The 20,445-nt window shown below is 35.6% G+C and overlaps 1 protein-coding gene across 4 annotated transcripts in view; it reads left to right on the top strand.

Annotated features, from left to right (window-relative positions):
• The window catches only part of LOC111058609 (tensin-2), a 433,706-nt gene that overhangs the window by 114,660 nt on the left and 298,601 nt on the right, over positions 1-20,445 (top strand). The gene's annotated exons all lie outside the window — the stretch shown is intronic.

Genomic DNA, 20,445 nt, shown 5'->3' with positions numbered 1-20,445 from the left:
TATAAAATATTACCTAAGTAGAAATTCCTGTCAATATTGACATAGTTTTTCTTGTTATCGTAATTTTATTCTGAAGACTCAGTATCCTGAGGAATTGATTGCAAAAGCTTCAATCCATATTTTTATACATTCCAATCACCTATTTCTACTCATCATAAGAACTGTTGAAAAAAGTTAATGTATAACTTTACCATAATGTATAATGTATACTACTAATAAATATTTTGAAGTGATATATTGATCCTATCTTATTAGTAACAAAATACTTCCATGATCTGATGTATGGAAAATAATTTATTATAAATAGTCAGTAGTTATTATTGTATGTTCGAAATCGAAGTTTTCACAGCTATTTGAATCAAACGTTTTATCGTGATTTCCAACGGGAATGAGGGAAAAAGCCATATTTGAATAGTCAAGGGCTCATAAAATTCAAGGTTGATCCCCATTTCACTGAAAAGGGTACATGTAATTATTTTATACTATTCGTTTTTCTCTGATAGTATTGATCTGAGAAACTCATCAACAACATTAAAATAGAAGCAAAAATTGCAATCCATAATATTATTAGTATTGATATTTTGTCAAAAATATACAATCGAATTACTGTAGATGTGATCATGCGAAAACTCTGAAAGCTCTTTTCTCAAAGCTTGCTTCTCAGACATTCACCTCATTGGCTTCTCAGACACACTGGCCTCATCTACATACAGCGTTTAAGCTTTAAGCATAGAGGTTCCCAATTTTAAAGATATGGCAGATATTTTCAAAATCACTGGAATAGGTGCTGGACAGTTAACTTTGAGTAGCTTGAAAATAACACAAAACCCACATATTCCAGAAAATAGGACTTTTATGTTGCTATCGGGCTCGACTGCAACTATACAAGGAAGACATGGAAGTGAGAGTTATATCAACTGGAACTGGAAAGATGAAATATGTGTGGATTCTAGAAGATTGGGGTTACAAAAAGATCCCTCTGTTTATTGCCAGAATGTCTCTATTTGTCAGAGCAGTAGGCTTAAATGAGCTGTAAGTTCAAGTTTATAGCTTCTCCAACAATGGAAATATTCTTGTAAGCACCTCTAAGGAACCGATTTGTGCAGTTTGGACCGATTCATCATGATCTCCCTGAGTAGTTGTGATATTTTGATAATTATTATCCTTTCTGAATAAAAAGACTAGATATTGTCCAAACACAGTTTTTTCTTCTCCCCTTCTTTTCATTCAATTCATCATGTATTCAATTGCGTAGTGGTGTAAGAAATATTTTTTTAATTATGGTTGATCAACAAAGTTAATAATTTTTTTCCAAGTGAATGGCTAGTTTGTCAATCACAATTTCGTCTCATTGAATAATTATTCACTTATGAGTTATGGCGATTTATTGATGGATCACGTTATATATAATATATATATGTCATGTCTTGAGTTTCTAATCTATTCATTATGATGATGTTGATTCTTGAAAATATGATTGATATGCTATGATTGATTGGCTATGTAAGCCAGATTCAGTTTATTTTTCACAATTTACTATCTAATCTTCATGGTTTTCTACTAACTTGATGAGTTGATGAGTACTATGAAACTTATACACTTATGCAACTCAATTTGGATGTGTGGATGGATCATTATATAGTATTATGGATTGTTGAGAAATGATTATAAATTACGTTCAATTTTCCACTGTTGTCACATATTTTCAGTTTGACATTCAATTTAAGAAAAACGTTTTCAAGCTAAGTAAAAAAATGTGAATAAAATATATATTACAAACTCAAAATTTACATTGAAATCATAATGAAAATAAACATTAAAAAGATAATAGTTTCAAATGTAAATTACTCCTACATTGTTACAAACTAACATTCACTCACGCATGCACAGGTTGCACACCAAGCTGAATTACAGTTCAGTATCACCTTAAATATACAGAATGTTCTGAAAAAAGGTTCCCAAAAGTCAGGGTGTGATTCCTCAAAAAAAGAAGGAAAAAGTACCTACTAATTAGCATAGGTCCGAAAATGCTTGGTTACCAAGTTATAGAGTGAAAGATTTCGTCTGAATTTCAGTTCCCTTGCTGAAACTTTATCGTACTTCATATAAAATGAACTGAAAAATTGAAGAAAACCGTTACCAGACCTGTAGCTAAAGTAGTTCTTGAGATATGTGACGAATTAACAGCCAACACATACCCGTAGGGCTTCGTTTCAGCAGGGGAACTGAAATGCAGACGAAATCTTTCACTCTGTATAACTTGGTAGCCAAGGATTTTCGGACCTATGCTAATTAGTACTTTTTCCTTCTTTTTTGAGGAATCACACCCCGACTTTTGGGAACCTTTTTTCACTTAGTATAATTTGGTAACCAAGCATTTTCGGACCTATGTTGACTAGAACTTTTTTTCTTCTTTTGATCTGATGAATCATGACCTGACTCATGGGCACCTTTTTTAGATCACCCTGAAGATAATTTGATAATTTTGCTTTAAATAAATAATGGATAGAAAATTATGTAGATAATAACGGCTATGTTTATATACTTAGGTGAAATTGAGAATTGAAGAAAAATTAGAATAGTTGATCCGACCCACACCCTAATCCGCGCCACCAGCAAAACTCTCATTAACCTCATTTTTATAACTTCGAAATAAATTTAAGCTTCTTAGAACTATTTAAAAGTTGTGTAGGCCTACACTTGTGCTCCACGAACAAGCGCATTTTACTTTTCATCAGTTGATTCTATGCTTGTTATTATATTTATCTGCACTTTTACAGGAATAGTACAATAGGTATAATAAGAATAACAGCTACTGATGAAAAGTGAAATGCCTGTGTTCGTGGCGCATCTGTACGCACCCAATTTACAGCTGAGTAATCAACCAATACAAAAGCAACTGACTAGTCTACCGGCTAGAATTGTGAATTCAATAATCAGTGGTTCGAAAACTGGAGAGGGGGTATTGGAATGAGTCGCAATAATGGATAAACATCAAAATGTGAGTCCCCCAAAAAATAAGTTGAGAGAAACTGTAGGGAACTTGGTACTAGCATAGATAAAAGATACCTGAATAAATGTAATAGATAGGTACCTACCTTTTTTTAAAGATGCCTAGATCATTTTTCTGTAGTACTACCCACTGAAAATTCGAATATATTAAATTTATATTAGAAAGAAGAGGTAGAAATAGAATCATTTAAAACTGACTCCATCAAAATAATCTTCATCAAATATTTTCTTTATTCAACTCCCAGTACCACAAACAAGAAAGCCAGAAAAGTACTGTACTATAATACTGTTTTTAGTGAATAATGATAGGAGCAATGGTTAGAGCTCTACCCGGTAGATGTCATTCAAGTCCGCTAGGGAGTCTCATTATCGATTGCTTTAGTTCCGCAGCTCTCCAAGTGATGGCGCGTTGGTTCGTACAGCGCTTTATCCCTCCCAAAATTTACAAATTGACGCTTCTAGGGCATATAGACAAAGTATGATGAGACAAAGTGAAATCCAGGAATTTATATATTGAAATATGGGATACTTGGAATCTTAAAAACGTTTTCCATTTCATTAATACTATGAAAACGTCTTTTCTATTATTACTAATCTTCGCCCCAAAAACTCATTTATTGCAGTTGTTACATCGCAATTATTTTCTTCTCTCAAACAGAGATTAGACTATTGCCTGTTCCAACTCACATTCAGTTTATAATGAAAAAATAAGTTGATAAGTTATCTCAATATCATAAATTTAATGTAATTCAGTTTCATTTATGTAATTCAGTTTCATTTATATTATTATCAATAAAATAATCTATTCAATCTGATTTTTTTTTTAAATTTTATCCCTTCATGGTAGTAATAATCATTGCCACCTTTTCCGTGGCCTGCCTATAATATCTCTTTTGCCCACCTGCTGATAATTAAAAATCCTTAGTGGAATCCTATCAGTCGACTTTCGTTTCACATAGGCTACTCTTTTCATTGTTGGCGGTACGATGCAACTCTCTCATTCAGGCAGAAGATATTCAGCTCCTTATGTCTTAATTATTGATCTTGTCTCTTCTGTCATATACCTTATTTTCTGCAGAGAAATCTCATCTCAGCTGTCTGCACTTCACCCTCAAGTGGCTTTGATGTTACCAAATCTTGATTATCATTTTTGATTTTGGTTTCTCAATATTTTATCTTGTAAACATTCTGATTGATAAAGTTTTCACGTGATTTGGGGGTTTGAAGAGAGATCTTCATTGAAAATGTCTGCTTGGATGCTTGGTGAAAATCCCTCCCAGCTCGATTTGAAACTCATTTTCGAGCAGAGTTTTCTTGGGACGTCTACCGGATGACTGGTAGATGTTGGTGACGGGAGATCGATCTTTTTTTAAAAATTCATTCACAGATTCTGCAAATTCACAGAGCTTTGGTGTGAACAAGCCTTCTGGTGATGCGTTTCAAAGCATTCATATGATTACTAAGCTTAGAATTATTTTGAAAACATAACACAGTGTTGTGTGATCCGAAATGGATAGCACGGTCAGAGTTCACCCATACAACAAAAGTATTAGCAAATTGTCAATAGTCTTGTCTATTCTGAGTAATTGGATGATAGCAAAATCAATGCCTCGTTCACCTCTCCAATCGTGACGTAGATCTTCTTATCAATCGTTACCAGGAGTAAATTTATTTGAAGACTGGGAAAACGTATATACGCTGTTAAAGTTGGTGCTGATACAATGCTGCCTATGATGGATATTGATAATGTCTTATTTCCACTTCCCGCATTTGGGATATTGAATGTACATGATTGTAGAATCTGCAGCCCTGGGAACAAAATTAATTCAAATTATACATTACAATATATATATCGTGTTATGACGTTATAAAAGTCCCTGCTAAAGTTTTGCAAAGCCTATGGCATAGAAACTTCGTTCACGATCGGTTCAACGTGATAGTCGGTAGGCCGCTAATTAGGCGTTGACAAATGTAATTTATGCAGCAGAAATGTGATGAGATGAAAACGGCGAGTAATGCAGAGAGCATGAGGCGCCCGCATGCAACGGGGCAAGCAAACAAGGAAGCGCCACAAAATAAGTTGTCGTTACACAGTGCAGCAAATTACTTACTATCCATGGTGAGATTCACTTTAAACCGTCAGCATTGGTTGAATGGGAAGCTTAGGTGGTATTCATAAGGAATGCTGAAAGTTTGAAATGTATCGTAATGGACGCCAGTGGCCGCGTTTAGAGCACTTCTCTCCGTCTGCGGGTGGCTATTAAAAAGGGATGCTTGCTTATATTCTTTACAACGTTGCTGTGAAAGAGCTGCTGCACAATTAGCATACATTATGCAGATGTTGGGTCAGCGTCTAGAGACAAATCAAAGCGAAACAGATAGGATGGCCACCGTCGCTTGTTACGACCGTTTTAAATCCTCTTGCCGGGCTTCTTTACTGCTGCAGCCCTCCAGTCACCCGTTGTCATGTCATCGTTGCAGCGAAAACTTTCTTCCCTCTTTGAAACACTTTTCCGCTATTTATTTCCTTATCTCCCTCCCATTGGCCGCCCAATCTATTCGGTACAATATTCTCCGCAGTTGACGACGTCCAAGTTCTCAGTTCCCTGTGCATAGTCACTGGCGTCTTATCTCTGCCACTTTTTACAGCCCAACACTCGGAAAGCTAACTCGCTTCACCAAAATATTTCTTTCTTACAAACTTTTCACCCGACCTCTGGCTGTCTCTCGCCGGATCTCCAGCTACTTAATTAATATTTATCAATTATGCTGGAACACCGATGAAAAGCCTACGGATTACTTTGAGGATTCCCGGCGGTGATTTGATGAATTAGTTCACTTTTAATGAAACGTGGTGGGCCTGATTATTTTTTGGGAAATGATGGATATAAATTGCTTTTGTTACAATAATAATCTCCACCCTCTCTAATATCACTATCTTCAACCTAAATGAACGTTTTTGTTGAACTGAATCCCTTCCCAAATATTGCTGAATAATAATATTATTATCTTCTTATCACTCAACAAATTGACTTCACCGGCTGTCTTCCACCGTATAACTTCTACAACTCCAATAATATTTCGTAACCCTGGAAAATGATTCAACCACTGTACAATCTAGAATGGCATATTCAAATTATCATTTTTTGCGTGAAATATGCCCACTAGGTAGCAAATAATGGCATTGATCGTCTAACTAAACCTCAAGATTAATTCCAGCTTTTTTCTTCATGAGATACGTTCTTCCAATTTTCATTGGAACTCACTTTCTATCTCATGTAGAAAGTATGTAGTGAATAGTGGCTTGAAAATAATTGTATGCAAGAACTTCTGATCATTTCGGCATTTAAAAATCCATCCTTCCTGAGATCTTACGCATTTCCTTCTCTTCATCTTCAATCGAAGCTATCTTTCCCAGAAGACGCTAAATGTTGATTTATCAGAGAATATAGCTCAATATATGGAGTAGATGCCCTCTGTGAGCAAGGGTGGAAGAGACTGAATCTCTTTGGTTGTGCGAAGCACTGGTAATTGAATCACATGCGCCCAAGCGATTCCGGGTCTCAATCGCTCTGCGAACAATCACTCACAGACCAGACTACATCGTTGATCAGGGCAAGACAATCCCTCCGCTTCTGCCATTATATCTGCACCCCAGTCTACTTCCCAAGTACTGATGGCTGAGGGAAGAAGGAAGACCTTAGTTTTCTTCTCGCATGTCTTTACTCGCTCCCCCTTTTTATTTTCGGGCTTGATTCACGTTGAACGCTATAAAGACTTGTCGAGCACGAATAAATTAGTCTTGCACTCCAAGGGTCTGACACCGGAAAAAGAATGAATCTCTACAAATTTGATTATCAAGTTGGTGAAAAGGTCTCCACGGATGATGAAGATCATGGTTATATTGATACAAAAGTCAGTAACGTTTTGAGAGTTTTCACTTCATACCTAGTACTGACCTATTTCTGATTCCACTTCTTGCTGTCTTATAATCTTCGAAAATTAGAGACTGATATCATATTTGATGACTCAATAAATATGGAATCTCGAAGCTACGAAATGAAGAATTACGAAAATAGTACTCCCTATAGTAATGTAAAAACTTCTGGCAATAAAATCATGATTTGTCAACAATGATTATTGAATGAGTCAATGATGATGTACAATAACTTGCGGCCCCCTGGGTTGGAGAACTCGCTCATGAACTGTTGTATTGTAATCTTTGAAACCCGCAACTCTCAATTATACAGAGTTAGTGAAAATTGTAGAAACAGCTGAATATTCCTATCACAGGAATAAGTTGGCAGTAGGTTTCATTGGGGATCCTATTTGAAATGAAGGATTACTCTGTCGCTTCAATATATTTGATCCTCATAAGAATCCAAAATCATGTTGTGGTCAAGATACATGATTCCGATACAGAGTTCCAAAAGAAAATGAATGGCGAAAACCACATATTGATATCTCAACCCGTATCAGATTGTTGACGCATAAGTTGTAAATTATGTTGTATATTAACTAGCTGAAATCATGTATCAGCATATGACTGTCTGTGTGATAGCTCCCAAATAGCCTCAGCTGATATTATAAATTAAAAAACTGCAGTAATTTCATGCAATGCATTTTTTAGCTGACTGAATGATAAATTAAAACATTTTTTTTCCTATGCACGTTCAATTTTATTCGTTATATCTTGAAAAAGGACGAAGGAGTGAGTCAATGCTGTTTTGCAAAAAACTCGACTTGTAAGAAGGTTGAAAATTCAAAAATGATTAATCAATTCTTTCTAAAAACATTGTAGAACATACAACCAGACGGAGAACGACCTTGGCCTTCAGTAAGTCAAAAGTGAGAACTCGCTAACGCTCGTTCAATATTGATTATTTAAGATCCACGTTACCTATTCTTCATTCCACCCTAATATTTCAATTATTTTTCTCATGGTTTTACATTCACTAAATGTAACAATAAATATATCATTGATAAATCATGACATTTTGATGGAAGAATAATTTTATGAACTCATGAGGAATTCAAAAGAAGGTTGAATCAAGACTAAGAAATACGAGTGCCAGAGAGAAACACATGGGTTTGAACTTCGAAAATGATACAATATTAGATAAACCAGATCTCATGGCTACTCGTATTGGATCACTCAATGTATACTAGTCGAATGTTGTGATGGAATGTAATGTCCAAATCCACTGTGATTTCAAGGAGCCCAGTTATGTCATCAGCCTTTCAACAAATCAAATAATATTTTTCAGGATCATAGAAATAGGTCATAGTAGGTCTATTGTAAGTGAGACACACTTTTATTAGCCAATCAAGAACCGTTGAGAGCTTCCAAGTAAACTCTCTTTCAGTGTTTTATTCGTGGATTTTGTTTAAACAACCGCTATTGTAGAGTTCTCTGTAATTGGAGATTTAAAGATGCTGACGCTCACCTTCATGTTTGATGGGCGAAGACAATCGGCTGAAATACAATCGTTGGCTTGTTAATTGGACATTCTATCCTCTTTTCTCGTCCTGGAATCCTACTTCGAGGAGCTGCCTGGAGAAAACAAGAGCACGCTCTTCTCCTCCTCCTCCTTTTCCTCACACCAGAGCTTCTTCACACGGCTGCAAACTTTTCTCTCGACAACCCTTTTTTCTCTTACGTTCCTAGAGAATATCGGAAAAGTAGCTCGCCATTAAAACTTGCCTCTCGCAGTCTTGGTTTTATTTGTATTTCAATTGCAGTTATATGCGGGCATTCAACTAAACCGGTAAAGCACACTGTTTTAAACAACTGGTACCTCTCATATCGAATTTGAATTCGTAGAGTAAAATCTTCCATAATTTTAATACATTGCACTTTCGAGCTAAATGAAAGTTGAGTTGTTACGTATTTATGAGGAGAATATTGATATCGGTAGAAGAATTCTGATTTCAGATTCGGATTCAGCGTCCTGAAATAAACAACTTGACTCGTGTTTGCTTAAAAAATGAGAATAAAGGATTTGGCAGAGATTCCATATCGAAAATAGCTTCCTTTCAGTCCACAGATGTTTTCCTAGAGGAGTGAAACTCTACAGTCAATATACCTCAATAGGAGTCCAAAGATCTGTCTGCCCACAGATAACTCGGCAGATTCACTGAGCTTTGGTGTGAACAAGCCTTGAAACTGTCATATCCAGTATAACGGTGCATTTTGGCACACAAAATTTAATAAAGCTAGCTCGTCGAAGGTTACATTCAAAAATCAAGCTTGATTTAGACTTATTGGCGCAATTATTCAAAATAAGGGAAAGTCTTATTAATTAAGAACATTAATGAGAACTAAATATTTAAATATCTTCAGAGTTGGTATCTATCAATATTTAATTTATTATATATGCTCATTTAATTTTTTTAGTATCAGTATTATTTAAAAGAATTACCAGATGCTCAAAGTTCCAAGGATAATTCATTTTATTTAAATTCCACTGACGGCCGAACTCAAACACTGCGAGTTAATTTTTATTTCTGATATTGTTGGAATATGGAATTATAAATTTTTATTCGACTAGCGAAAGCAAGTCGACAGATTGAGCCACATAAATTTATATAATATAATTATGCTGATAGGAAAATTACGAGAATTATTAATCGATACTAGTAAGCATAGTAAGATTTCTATTGAGCTATCTGTGATTTTTTTTCTTGTGTACTTTCTCATATTGTTTTTATATTTATCGTTTGATATTTTATTATTGCTCATTGCATATGAATTTGTGTGAAATTATATATTTTATTTGTTGAATGGTGTACCTTTCATTTATAATCCTGTCTTCATGCATGACCAATCTTGTACTAGCATATTTTATCGTTATTGACAAATTAATAAAATTATAAACTAACTATATTCTTCATCGAATGTTGGATAAATCAGCGATATACAGCAAGCATTGATCGTTGGATCTTCAGAAATATTGCATTCTCAAGATTTATTTAAATGGTTCAACATAGTTACTGAAATCGAATTGTCTGAAACAGGGTAATAGAATTAAGTTGAAGCAGTACTACAAATCAATAGAAGGTATAAGGAATTCTGACTAAATACCATTGTTGATCACACTCGGTATTATCTCACACTGCTGACCCCTTCGTCAGATGGTAGCGAGTTGGATTGGTGTCAATACCATATTGTCTTGTGCAATATCTAGAACCCTTATATTTATCTATATCTTCAGCATCTATAATTATTGTGGAGTCAATCAGAGCAGCGGTAGGAATTGCAGATTGATAAAGCGGCAGCAGTTTGCAGCAAAATTAATAGCAGAATTTTGTATGAGCTCCTTGAAGAGCTGGTAAGAACCATATGGTATTTTTATTTCAGCAGGCGCAAAAATATAAAAAAAAATTAAAATTTCATTTCCTCTACCGACTACTGCCAGCTGGGCACATGTAACCCCAAAACGTTACACCAGTTTCAGACATCTGATTATGGTCAAGTCGGGTACGCTCTACAAGTTTGCACTGGAATTATCGCTAGTAACCATCACCATATTTATTTATAGTGCACTTGTTAAACGTACCTGATGTCTCACCGACCTTGGTGAATCTGGGCATCAAATTTGGTTGGGAGATCAATCACAATGTGTGATGAAGTTATATGAATATCATTTTCAAGGTGTCAAATTTTAAAGTGTAATTAATATGTCTATAGACTCCAATTCAACTACATTCCACGTGAGCATCATAATCACCTCAAAAAGCGTGTTCATCAATAATTATTACTATGATTAATTCAAAATCCTAAACAAAATTTCTCTTAAAGGAGTGAGGAATTAAATAAAATTGAATAAAAGATGCCTGTTACTATGCAAATTTCTAATATAACCTTGTATATACAAGTCTTCCGATCTGGTAAATTAACTCTGAAAATCGCTAAATATTCTTCAAAGAAACAATTCTATCAGTGTGTATGTGAGTGAGCGAACTGTTATCAGCAAAAGCCTGAACGTTTGATCTGCACAGTGTGCACAGAGACTTATCAGTTGTGAGCTGCGTGCAGATTTTCTTCGAAGCTCGATGAAAGTGTGAGCGTGCGTAACAATATATATGTTGCGAAACAACTGTTGTATATTGGCCGTAATGTTCAACAGACTGTACACAGAATGACAGCAACACAAAGTCTTATCTTTTCAGCAAGTCAACGTCACCGCTGCAGGGGGGGGATCCAATCCCCCTGGAACAGCCTTCCACTTCCGACCGGAAAATTTGCAACCGTCTCTCGCCACTTTTCACTTGTCAAAACTAATCTCAATTCTTCAGGCGGATGCTGTTGTACCGATGACTTTCAACAATCACCTCATCTCCAACCCATCTCTATCCCTATCACCCACGCTTGACGCTCCTGTTTACCAGTTAATTAATGTAGACTACGCAACATATCAAGAGAAACGTGCCGATGAAAAGATCTGATATTGTGAAAAATTATTCGGGCTTAACGTCTCAGTTGATGATTCCGGTTGGAGGTGTGATGTAGTTAGTAGACCTTTCATTTTCAAATCTCATTCATATCAAGTTAGTAGTCTGTTAATTATTAGTAAAAAATTACAATGAAATATGCTGGATGAGCAACATATAGGCCCCTTTCCTTTTTCTATTCAAGCTCTACTGATTCACCAGATGAAAGCTGCCTGTTTCCATCAACCAGTCTGAAATAGATTGGAGCATGACAATTTTGAAATGCAATACTTCACATTTTTCATGTACATGATGTATATAATGAGATTTGATTTACACATGGCGGCTATCCGATGTGAAGTGAATTCCCTCATGAATAAAGCCAACTAGATTTTACCTCCTCTGCTATCTCCAGTCACATAATGCGATACATCTCTAACACATTAGTAAACTCTTACATTTCACTGGAATAATTCAGTATAGATGACTATTTTTGAAGAGCAATTGAAAATTGACATTTACTATGATAGTTTCGCAGGAGTGGCATCTACCACTTGTATCTCTATCTTTCAACTATTCATTATTTATTTATTTCACAATTCAACAAATAAAAAATTAGTAACTTATGATATTTACATGATTCAATATAAGCTTCAACGTCGCGTTGTGGAATCAAACACTTCCTGGTGAAAATACTTTTATGTGGAGAATTTAAATAATGTTTCAAGGTTTACGAATTTAACTTCAGAGTTAACTGTAAAAAACATGGATTCATCATATTCCAATATTTCCACCACAATGTTGGGTGGAGTACTTTTCAACATCTTGTTCATGACAGGAGCAAATAATCTCTATTAAAGGTTATGATTGGAAGAGATATCAATTAAGTGATGTTGATCTTGAGTCAGTATAAATTAATTAGTCGTTGGTTGGTCGTCTCTGCCGTCAACCAGAATGCGGCAATAGTTATGATATTAATGGTTCTATTCGAGAGCTTGATTACATCGCCCCGAGCTCTGGAGCAGTTTAATTTCCGGTACTCCGGTCAATTTGCCGCAGATCTAATCCTAATTTTCCCCTCCTTGCCAACCAACTCTTATTTCTGCTGCCATTATTGCATTACCCACCTTACCTCCTAGGGAGGCTGTACCTATGAAGAGACATTCGTTGGAGCTCACATGTGTGTAATCCTGGAAGCAGCTTGCCTCTCCATCATATTGGTCTTATCGTCTGTTCTTGATTGCCAGAGTTATTTCAAAATTAATGCCGATAGTAATATCTTTCTGAGCTTTTTCTCCATTAATATTTGTCTCATAAGAATGTAATGCTGTGATAATTTATTCTAGCTTCCAACTGGTTTCAAAGTTTCTATAAGAAATCTATTTTATAATGAGCAATAAGGAATTATCATCATAAGAAATAGTTATGAGAAGCATACCGATACCAGTTTCATTTGATTATTCTCTAGCACAACATACTTGTAATTTGATTATCATTATTGTAACCTGTAATATACTATGAAGTTGAGGTGTTATGATAATATAATCTCGTACAGAAGAATACATAGTTTGATTCTCTCATGCATGGGGAGTGTGTTGGGTTTTATCGAGTAATAAAACAATAATATTATTCTAAAAATTTTTATTCGGAATCATTGCAATACTAAGGGCAGTTTGACACGTGTGAAGCTTAAACTCAGTTGAACCAGCTAATGACTAAAACTCAAAATGAACCACATTATAACAATCAAGACTTAATATGAATTTAATCCATTCTAGAGTGAAATATCGTTTACACTGGCACTTAGTCCAGGCGCTGGCTTACATTGAGCATACATGAGAGAGGCAGAGAATTTGACTTCGGATTATTGTTAGGGGGTCTTTAGTGTATATGAAACTCGATGTCGTCACGTCCCAGGGTGGTCGACAGCTTGTGGGGGAGGGGGGTAAGTTGTAAAAAACGCGCGTTTATAAAATCGCCTGTCCTGCAGTTACTATTCATAGTACAGCTTTCAATTTTTTCTCAATATTATGTACACATAACTGGCTGTCAATGTGGTCTTATACATTTTTGCGATAAACCGCATAGTTTTTCCGTAAAAAAATAAAATATCTCGAAAAATGTATTTTTTTATTATGGACTTTTTGTTATTTCTCGAATATTCAAGTTAGCCGACTTAGAGGAAAAGGCTCCCAATAAACGTTGTAGGCCGTTTCTTGCTGAATCCAATGATATATATAGTTTGAGGGTTACGATCATAGATGCGGCGGTGGGAGGGGGATAAGTAGCACTGTTACGCTGCGGCGCGGTCCTCCCCCATGATTAATGCGCGTAATGGCCTGTCTATCGCATCGCTCCTACTAGTCTATGCATTCAAATTATGTATTTCAGGAACTCTATCTTATGTATTTTCTTTTCAAACACAGCTGTGTTTGGATTTTCACAGTTCATGCTGGTATATTTAAATATAACAGTTGGTGTTAAATTGTAAGATGTTATTTCTTGAACAACAACATTTTAAAGTTAATTAAAAATTTGAATTATTTTAATAGTTTCTTTTTGATTATGTTAATTCTGGAAGTTCAGAGAGATTATTTTTTTAATTGAAAATTTGTTCCTTGTTTTGACACATGGTATAAAAAACTTCATCTCTTCTCTCCATTGATGAAATCATGTAATATTCGTGGAAAAAATAAAAAAATATAAATTCACCCTAAGTTTTAATTTATATCTTTCATATTTTTTCAGCAAACTATTCATTAAAAAAAAATGTTTCTGTGAACTAACAGAAATGAATTGACCATATGATTTTGACTTGGAAAATTTTGAAACAGATAATCACGATATCAGATTAAAATAAAAACAAAAAAGGCAAGCGTGTGTAAAAGACTTTGTTTTTCCTGTTTCCCTAGCAACGAATTCGAATATAATAAAACCTATTCGTGTCGAGGGGGTGTTCGGTGCTATGCGGTTGCTATTCGGTACCGAATTCAAACCGAATCATCGTTTCACACTTATCGGAATTTGCCGAAAACGAAACGAACCGAACCGAAACGAAAGTGTGTGAAAGAAGCCTCTCGCTAGCAACGAATTGAAACCTGATGGAATTTATTAGAGTCAAGTGGGCGTTCGGTTCTATGCGGTACCGAATTCAAACCGAATCATCGTTTCACACTTATCGGAATTTGCCGAAAACGAATCGAAAACGAAACGAACCGAATGTTTGTGAAACTAGCCTAACAATCAAGACTTAATATGGATTTAATCCATTCTAGAGTGAAATATCGTTTACACTGGCACTGGACCAACGACACAAAGTAGGAATAATAAACTGATTGAAGGTAATCGAGCCACGTTGTTGCAGCTCAGCATTAGACAGTCTAGAATTTAGAAATAAAATTCATAGAGATTCTTATTCTCAATTTGAAGACCATTGAGCACTTGAATTTCAAGAAGATGTTAAGCTTGAACGTGAGCCCCTATTTTATTTGTACATGTAAATGCTGCAGAAAAAATTTGAATTTTCATTCAGATTTGAACCAGCGGGTAGCATATTAAATGCTTATTGAACCGTTAAACTTTACCGTAAAGGAATTGGGTTGACCAAGTTTCGTTCAGAAGTCTTCATCATCGAAAAATATATGTCTTGTTTTCCATGAAACCAGACTCTTTGAGACTTTGATTAATAACTAATAAAATTAGTCGGATTCTATGATCGGTCTCATTGTAATCTAGTTCTATTAACATTAACATGAGAGTTTTTTTTTGTCATAGGAACAGGAATTCTGGAATTTATAGCCCACCATTCTTAAGAGGTGCGTTTGGTCGAAGATATGCAATCGATGTTCATGACATGCCCTTGGAACGATAGAGCGATGACATGGAATGATGCAAATAGGCTAGAAAGTATTGTGGTTTATTGAAAGAATGAAATATAGTTGTCATTTTGCAGCCCTTGGAGAAACATCAGTGGCAGACCTGAAAACCGGCGTGCTTGTAAGAAGGGCACATTGAAGTGGTATTATGGGGTGGGGGAGAGTGAGTGGCAGAAGAGGGAGGGAGGGAGGCCTGGTTATATAATGTCAGACTCAGGCATTGCCAAGGAAATTGCGGCGCAACCGTTATGGGCAGACGAGTTGCCTCCTCAGATTACATCATAAGCCGCATGAAAAACTCTTCCGAGGGCTATTGCAGAGCTTTAATCGATGGAATCTAATTTCATATCGGGCATTTTTCATTTGAACACTTTCTCACCGGAGATGAAATTTGTGAGAAAACAGACATAGCTATCCTTGGGAATGATAAGGCTTAAGTGAAAACTTATTGTGTTCTTGAATTCAAATTCTTTGGCAATAATACGATATAATTGGATTGTTAGAGGAAGCCTTCAGCTATTTTAGAGCTAAAATAAAGTATATTTTGATGTGTATTCAATCTTTTATTCAATGGTATTAGCATAAACAAGCTATTTTCAGATACATATTATAAGAAACAAACTATTTCATCCGACCAGGATAGCCAAGACGACTAAGGTTCACCCTTCAGTCCACTAGTGCTATCTGGTTATGGGTTCAAATCTCGCTGTAGGCATGGACGTTTGATCATCTCATAAGATCACCCACACACTTCCCATTACCAATGCACAAGCTGAAGGCTGCATTTCAACCTGCAATGGTTTGGATAAGGAGTAAAATCTTATGGAAAAATAGTACCTACTTCAAAATAATAGTGTAGACCTATTCCAGACCCACTCATTTTCACAGATAAGAGGAACGTCTATACGGTTAGTCTACGCCGCTATTTTCATCATATGTGGCTTGAAATTTTATTTCTATCTTAGTGAATTTGACAGTAATGAATATTTCTGGAAGTATTCTAATAAGGAATTATTGATTTTATAATTTATTGATTATTGCAAACTATTAAGAAAATCTGTCAATTGTTGGAGTTGGAATAGCTTTACTAAATATTTTTCGGGCATTGTCGACGAAAAAGGAGAACTTCATTCGTCCAGAGATATTCCATATCTGATATCACGTTTTTAGGGGGAGAGTTGGCAATAGCGAAGCTGTAGATAACAGGATAATAGTACGAGAACATAGGCTATAAATTAAGCTGGAACGACTCTATCTAGTTGTTCAGCAGGATGAATTGGACATGGAATCAGCTTAGTTGGTTTACAGTAGTTTTGAGGCAACTTGTTTACAAGGTCTTGATGAAAGAAGAGCAATCTTTTGTTTTATTGCGCGAATTGTTATGGTGGGGCGCTGGGATGACCAGTCCAATGCAGTAATTTCCTGAAGATGATCTAGCACTCTCCACTAGTGCGTGGGGTCGCCAATATGCCCCATAAACACTGGCAGTTTCTGTTTCTGATCTTCTTCCAAATTGTATATAATTTTTTTCTAGTAAAGTGGGATTCCTATAGTCCGCTTATACTCAGTTTACTGTTAATATCGGGGCACCGAGCTTCGCTCCGGAGTACAAAAGCATAGTTTATATTTGTTTATTTATTGATAAACAGAACACAATTCTTCAAAATGATTGGGGAACGACTAACAGGCACAGCCAAAAACTGTTTCTTCCCCGATTTTTGATTTATAGCCTACACTACAAATAGTCCAAAAAGTAAGTTATGTTCTATACCCTTGAATTCAGGTCCAATTCTCAGTCCAAACATTTGAAAACAGAAAAGTTCGAATTGAGATTGTTTACAAATCAAATTGAATGAGTGTGAAACTAGCCTAACGAGCCGAACCGAACCGAAAACGAATGAGGCTTTCATACATGTCAGGTTTCAATTCGTACGGTTCTAATTAGGTATTTTCTTTTCAAACACAGCTGTGTTTGGATTTTCACAGTTCATGCTGGTATATTTAAATATAACAGTTGGTGTTAAATTGTAAGATGTTATTTCTTGAACAACAACATTTTAAAGTTAATTAAAAATTTGAATTATTTTAATAGTTTCTTTTTGATTATGTTAATTCTGGAAGTTCAGAGAGATTATTTTTTTAATTGAAAATTTGTTCCTTGTTTTGACACATGGTATAAAAAACTTCATCTCTTCTCTCCATTGATGAAATCATGTAATATTCGTGGAAAAATAAAAAAATATAAATTCTCCCTAAGTTTTAATTTATATCTTTCATATTTTTTCAGCAAACTATTCATTGAAAAAAAAATGTTTCTGTGAACTAACAGAAATGAATTGACCATATGATTTTGACTTGGAAAATTTTGAAACAGATAATCACGATATCAGGTTAAAATAAAAACAAAAAAGGCAAGCGTGTGTAAAAGACTTTGTTTTTCCTGTTTCCCTAGCAACGAATTCGAATATGATGAAACCTATTCGTGTCGAGGGGGCGTTCGGTGCTATGCGGTTGCTATTCGGTACCGAATTCAAACCGAATCATCGTTTCACACTTATCGGAATTTGCCGAAAACGAAACGAACCGAATGAGTGTGAAACTAGCCTAACAATCAAGACTTAATATGGATTTAATCCATTCTAGAGTGAAATATCGTTTACACTGGCACTGGACCAACGACACAAAGTAGGAATAATAAACTGATTGAAGGTAATCGAGCCACGTTGTTGCAGCTCAGCATTAGACAGTCTAGAATTTAGAAATAAAATTCATAGAGATTCTTATTCTCAATTTGAAGACCATTGAGCACTTGAATTTCAAGAAAATTTTAAGCTTGAACGTGAGCCCCTATTTTATTTGTACATGTAAATGCTGCAGAAAAAAATTTGAATTTTCATTCAGATTTGAACCAGCGGGTAGCATATTAAATGCTTATTGAACCGTTAAACTTTACCGTAAAGGAATTGGGTTGACCAAGTTTCGTTCAGAAGTCTTCATCATCGAAAAATATTTGTTTTGTTTTCCATGAAACCAGACTCTTTGAGACTTTGATTAATAACTAATAAAATTAGTCGGATTCTATGATCGGTCTCATTGTAATCTAGTTCTATTAGCATTAACATGAGAGTTTATTTTTGTCATAGGAACAGGAATTCTGGAGTTTATAGCCCACCATTCTTAAGAGGTGCGTTTGGTCGAAGATATGCAATCGATGTTCATGACATGCCCTTGGAACGATAGAGCGATGACATGGAATGATGCAAATAGAAAGTATTGTGGTTTATTGAAAGAATGAAATATAGTTGTCATTTTGCAGCCCTTGGAGAAACATCAGTGGCAGACCTGAAAACCGGCGTGCTTGTAAGAAGGGCACATTGAAGTGGTATTATGGGGTGGGGGTGAGTGAGTGGCAGAAGAGGGAGGGAGCCTGGTTATATAATGTCAGACTCAGGCATTGCCAAGGAAATTGCGGCGCAACCGTTATGGGCAGACGAGTTGCCTCCTCAGATTACATCATAAGCCGCATGAAAAACTCTTCCGAGGGCTATTGCAGAGCTTTAATCGATGGAATCTAATTTCATATCGGGCATTTTTCATTTGAACACTTTCTCACCGGAGATGAAATTTGTGAGAAAACAGACATAGCTATCCTTGGGAATGATAAGGCTTAAGTGAAAACTTATTGTGTTCTTGAATTCAAATTCTTTGGCAATAATACGATATAATTGGATTGTTAGAGGAAGCCTTCAGCTATTTTAGAGCTAAAATAAAGTATATTTTGATGTGTATTCAATCTTTTATTCAATGGTATTAGCATAAACAAGCTATTTTCAGATACATATTATAAGAAACAAACTATTTCATCCGACCAGGATAGCCAAGACGACTAAGGTTCACCCTTCAGTCCACTAGTGCTATCTGGTTATGGGTTCAAATCTCGCTGTAGGCATGGACGTTTGATCATCTCATAAGATCACCCACACACTTCCCATTACCAATGCACAAGCTGTAGGCTGCATTTCAACCTGCAATGGTTTGGATAAGGAGTAAAATCTTATGGAAAAATAGTACCTACTTCAAAATAATAGTGTAGACCTATTCCAGACCCACTCATTTTCACAGATAAGAGGAACGTCTATACGGTTAGTCTACGCCGCTATTTCCATCATATATGTGGCTTGAAATTTTATTTCTATCTTAGTGAATTTGACAGTAATGAATATTTCTGGAAGTATTCTAATAAGGAATTATTGATTTTATAATTTATTGATTATTGCAAACTATTAAGAAAATCTGTCAATTGTTGGAGTTGGAATAGCTTTACTAAATATTTTTCGGGCATTGTCGACGAAAAAGGAGAACTTCATTCGTCCAGAGATATTCCATATCTGATATCACGTTTTTAGGGGGAGAGTTGGCAATAGCGAAGCTGTAGATAACAGGATAATAGTACGAGAACATAGGCTATAAATTAAGCTGGAACGACTCTATCTAGTTGTTCAGCAGGATGAATTGGACATGGAATCAGCTTAGTTGGTTTACAGTAGTTTTGAGGCAACTTGTTTACAAGGTCTTGATGAAAGAAGAGCAATCTTTTGTTTTATTGCGCGAATTGTTATGGTGGGGCGCTGGGATGACCAGTCCAATGCAGTAATTTCCTGAAGATGATCTAGCACTCTCCACTAGTGCGTGGGGTCGCCAATATGCCCCATAAACACTGGCAGTTTCTGTTTCTGATCTTCTTCCAAATTGTATATAATTTTTTTCTAGTAAAGTGGGATTCCTATAGTCCGCTTATACTCAGTTTACTGTTAATATCGGGGCACCGAGCTTCGCTCCGGAGTACAAAAGCATAGTTTATATTTGTTTATTTATTGATAAACAGAACACAATTCTTCAAAATGATTGGGGAACGACTAACAGGCACAGCCAAAAACTGTTTCTTCCCCGATTTTTGATTTATAGCCTACACTACAAATAGTCCAAAAAGTAAGTTATGTTCTATACCCTTGAATTCAGGTCCAATTCTCAGTCCAAACATTTGAAAACAGAAAAGTTCGAATTGAGATTGTTTACAAATCAAATTGAATAACAAAATATTAGGTACTTACTAATCACTTCAAAA

The sequence above is a fragment of the Nilaparvata lugens genome, chromosome 1 (assembly GCF_014356525.2).
Source record: "Nilaparvata lugens isolate BPH chromosome 1, ASM1435652v1, whole genome shotgun sequence".
Lineage (NCBI taxonomy): Eukaryota > Metazoa > Arthropoda > Insecta > Hemiptera > Delphacidae > Nilaparvata > Nilaparvata lugens.
This window is presented reverse-complemented; position numbering and strand designations above follow the sequence as displayed.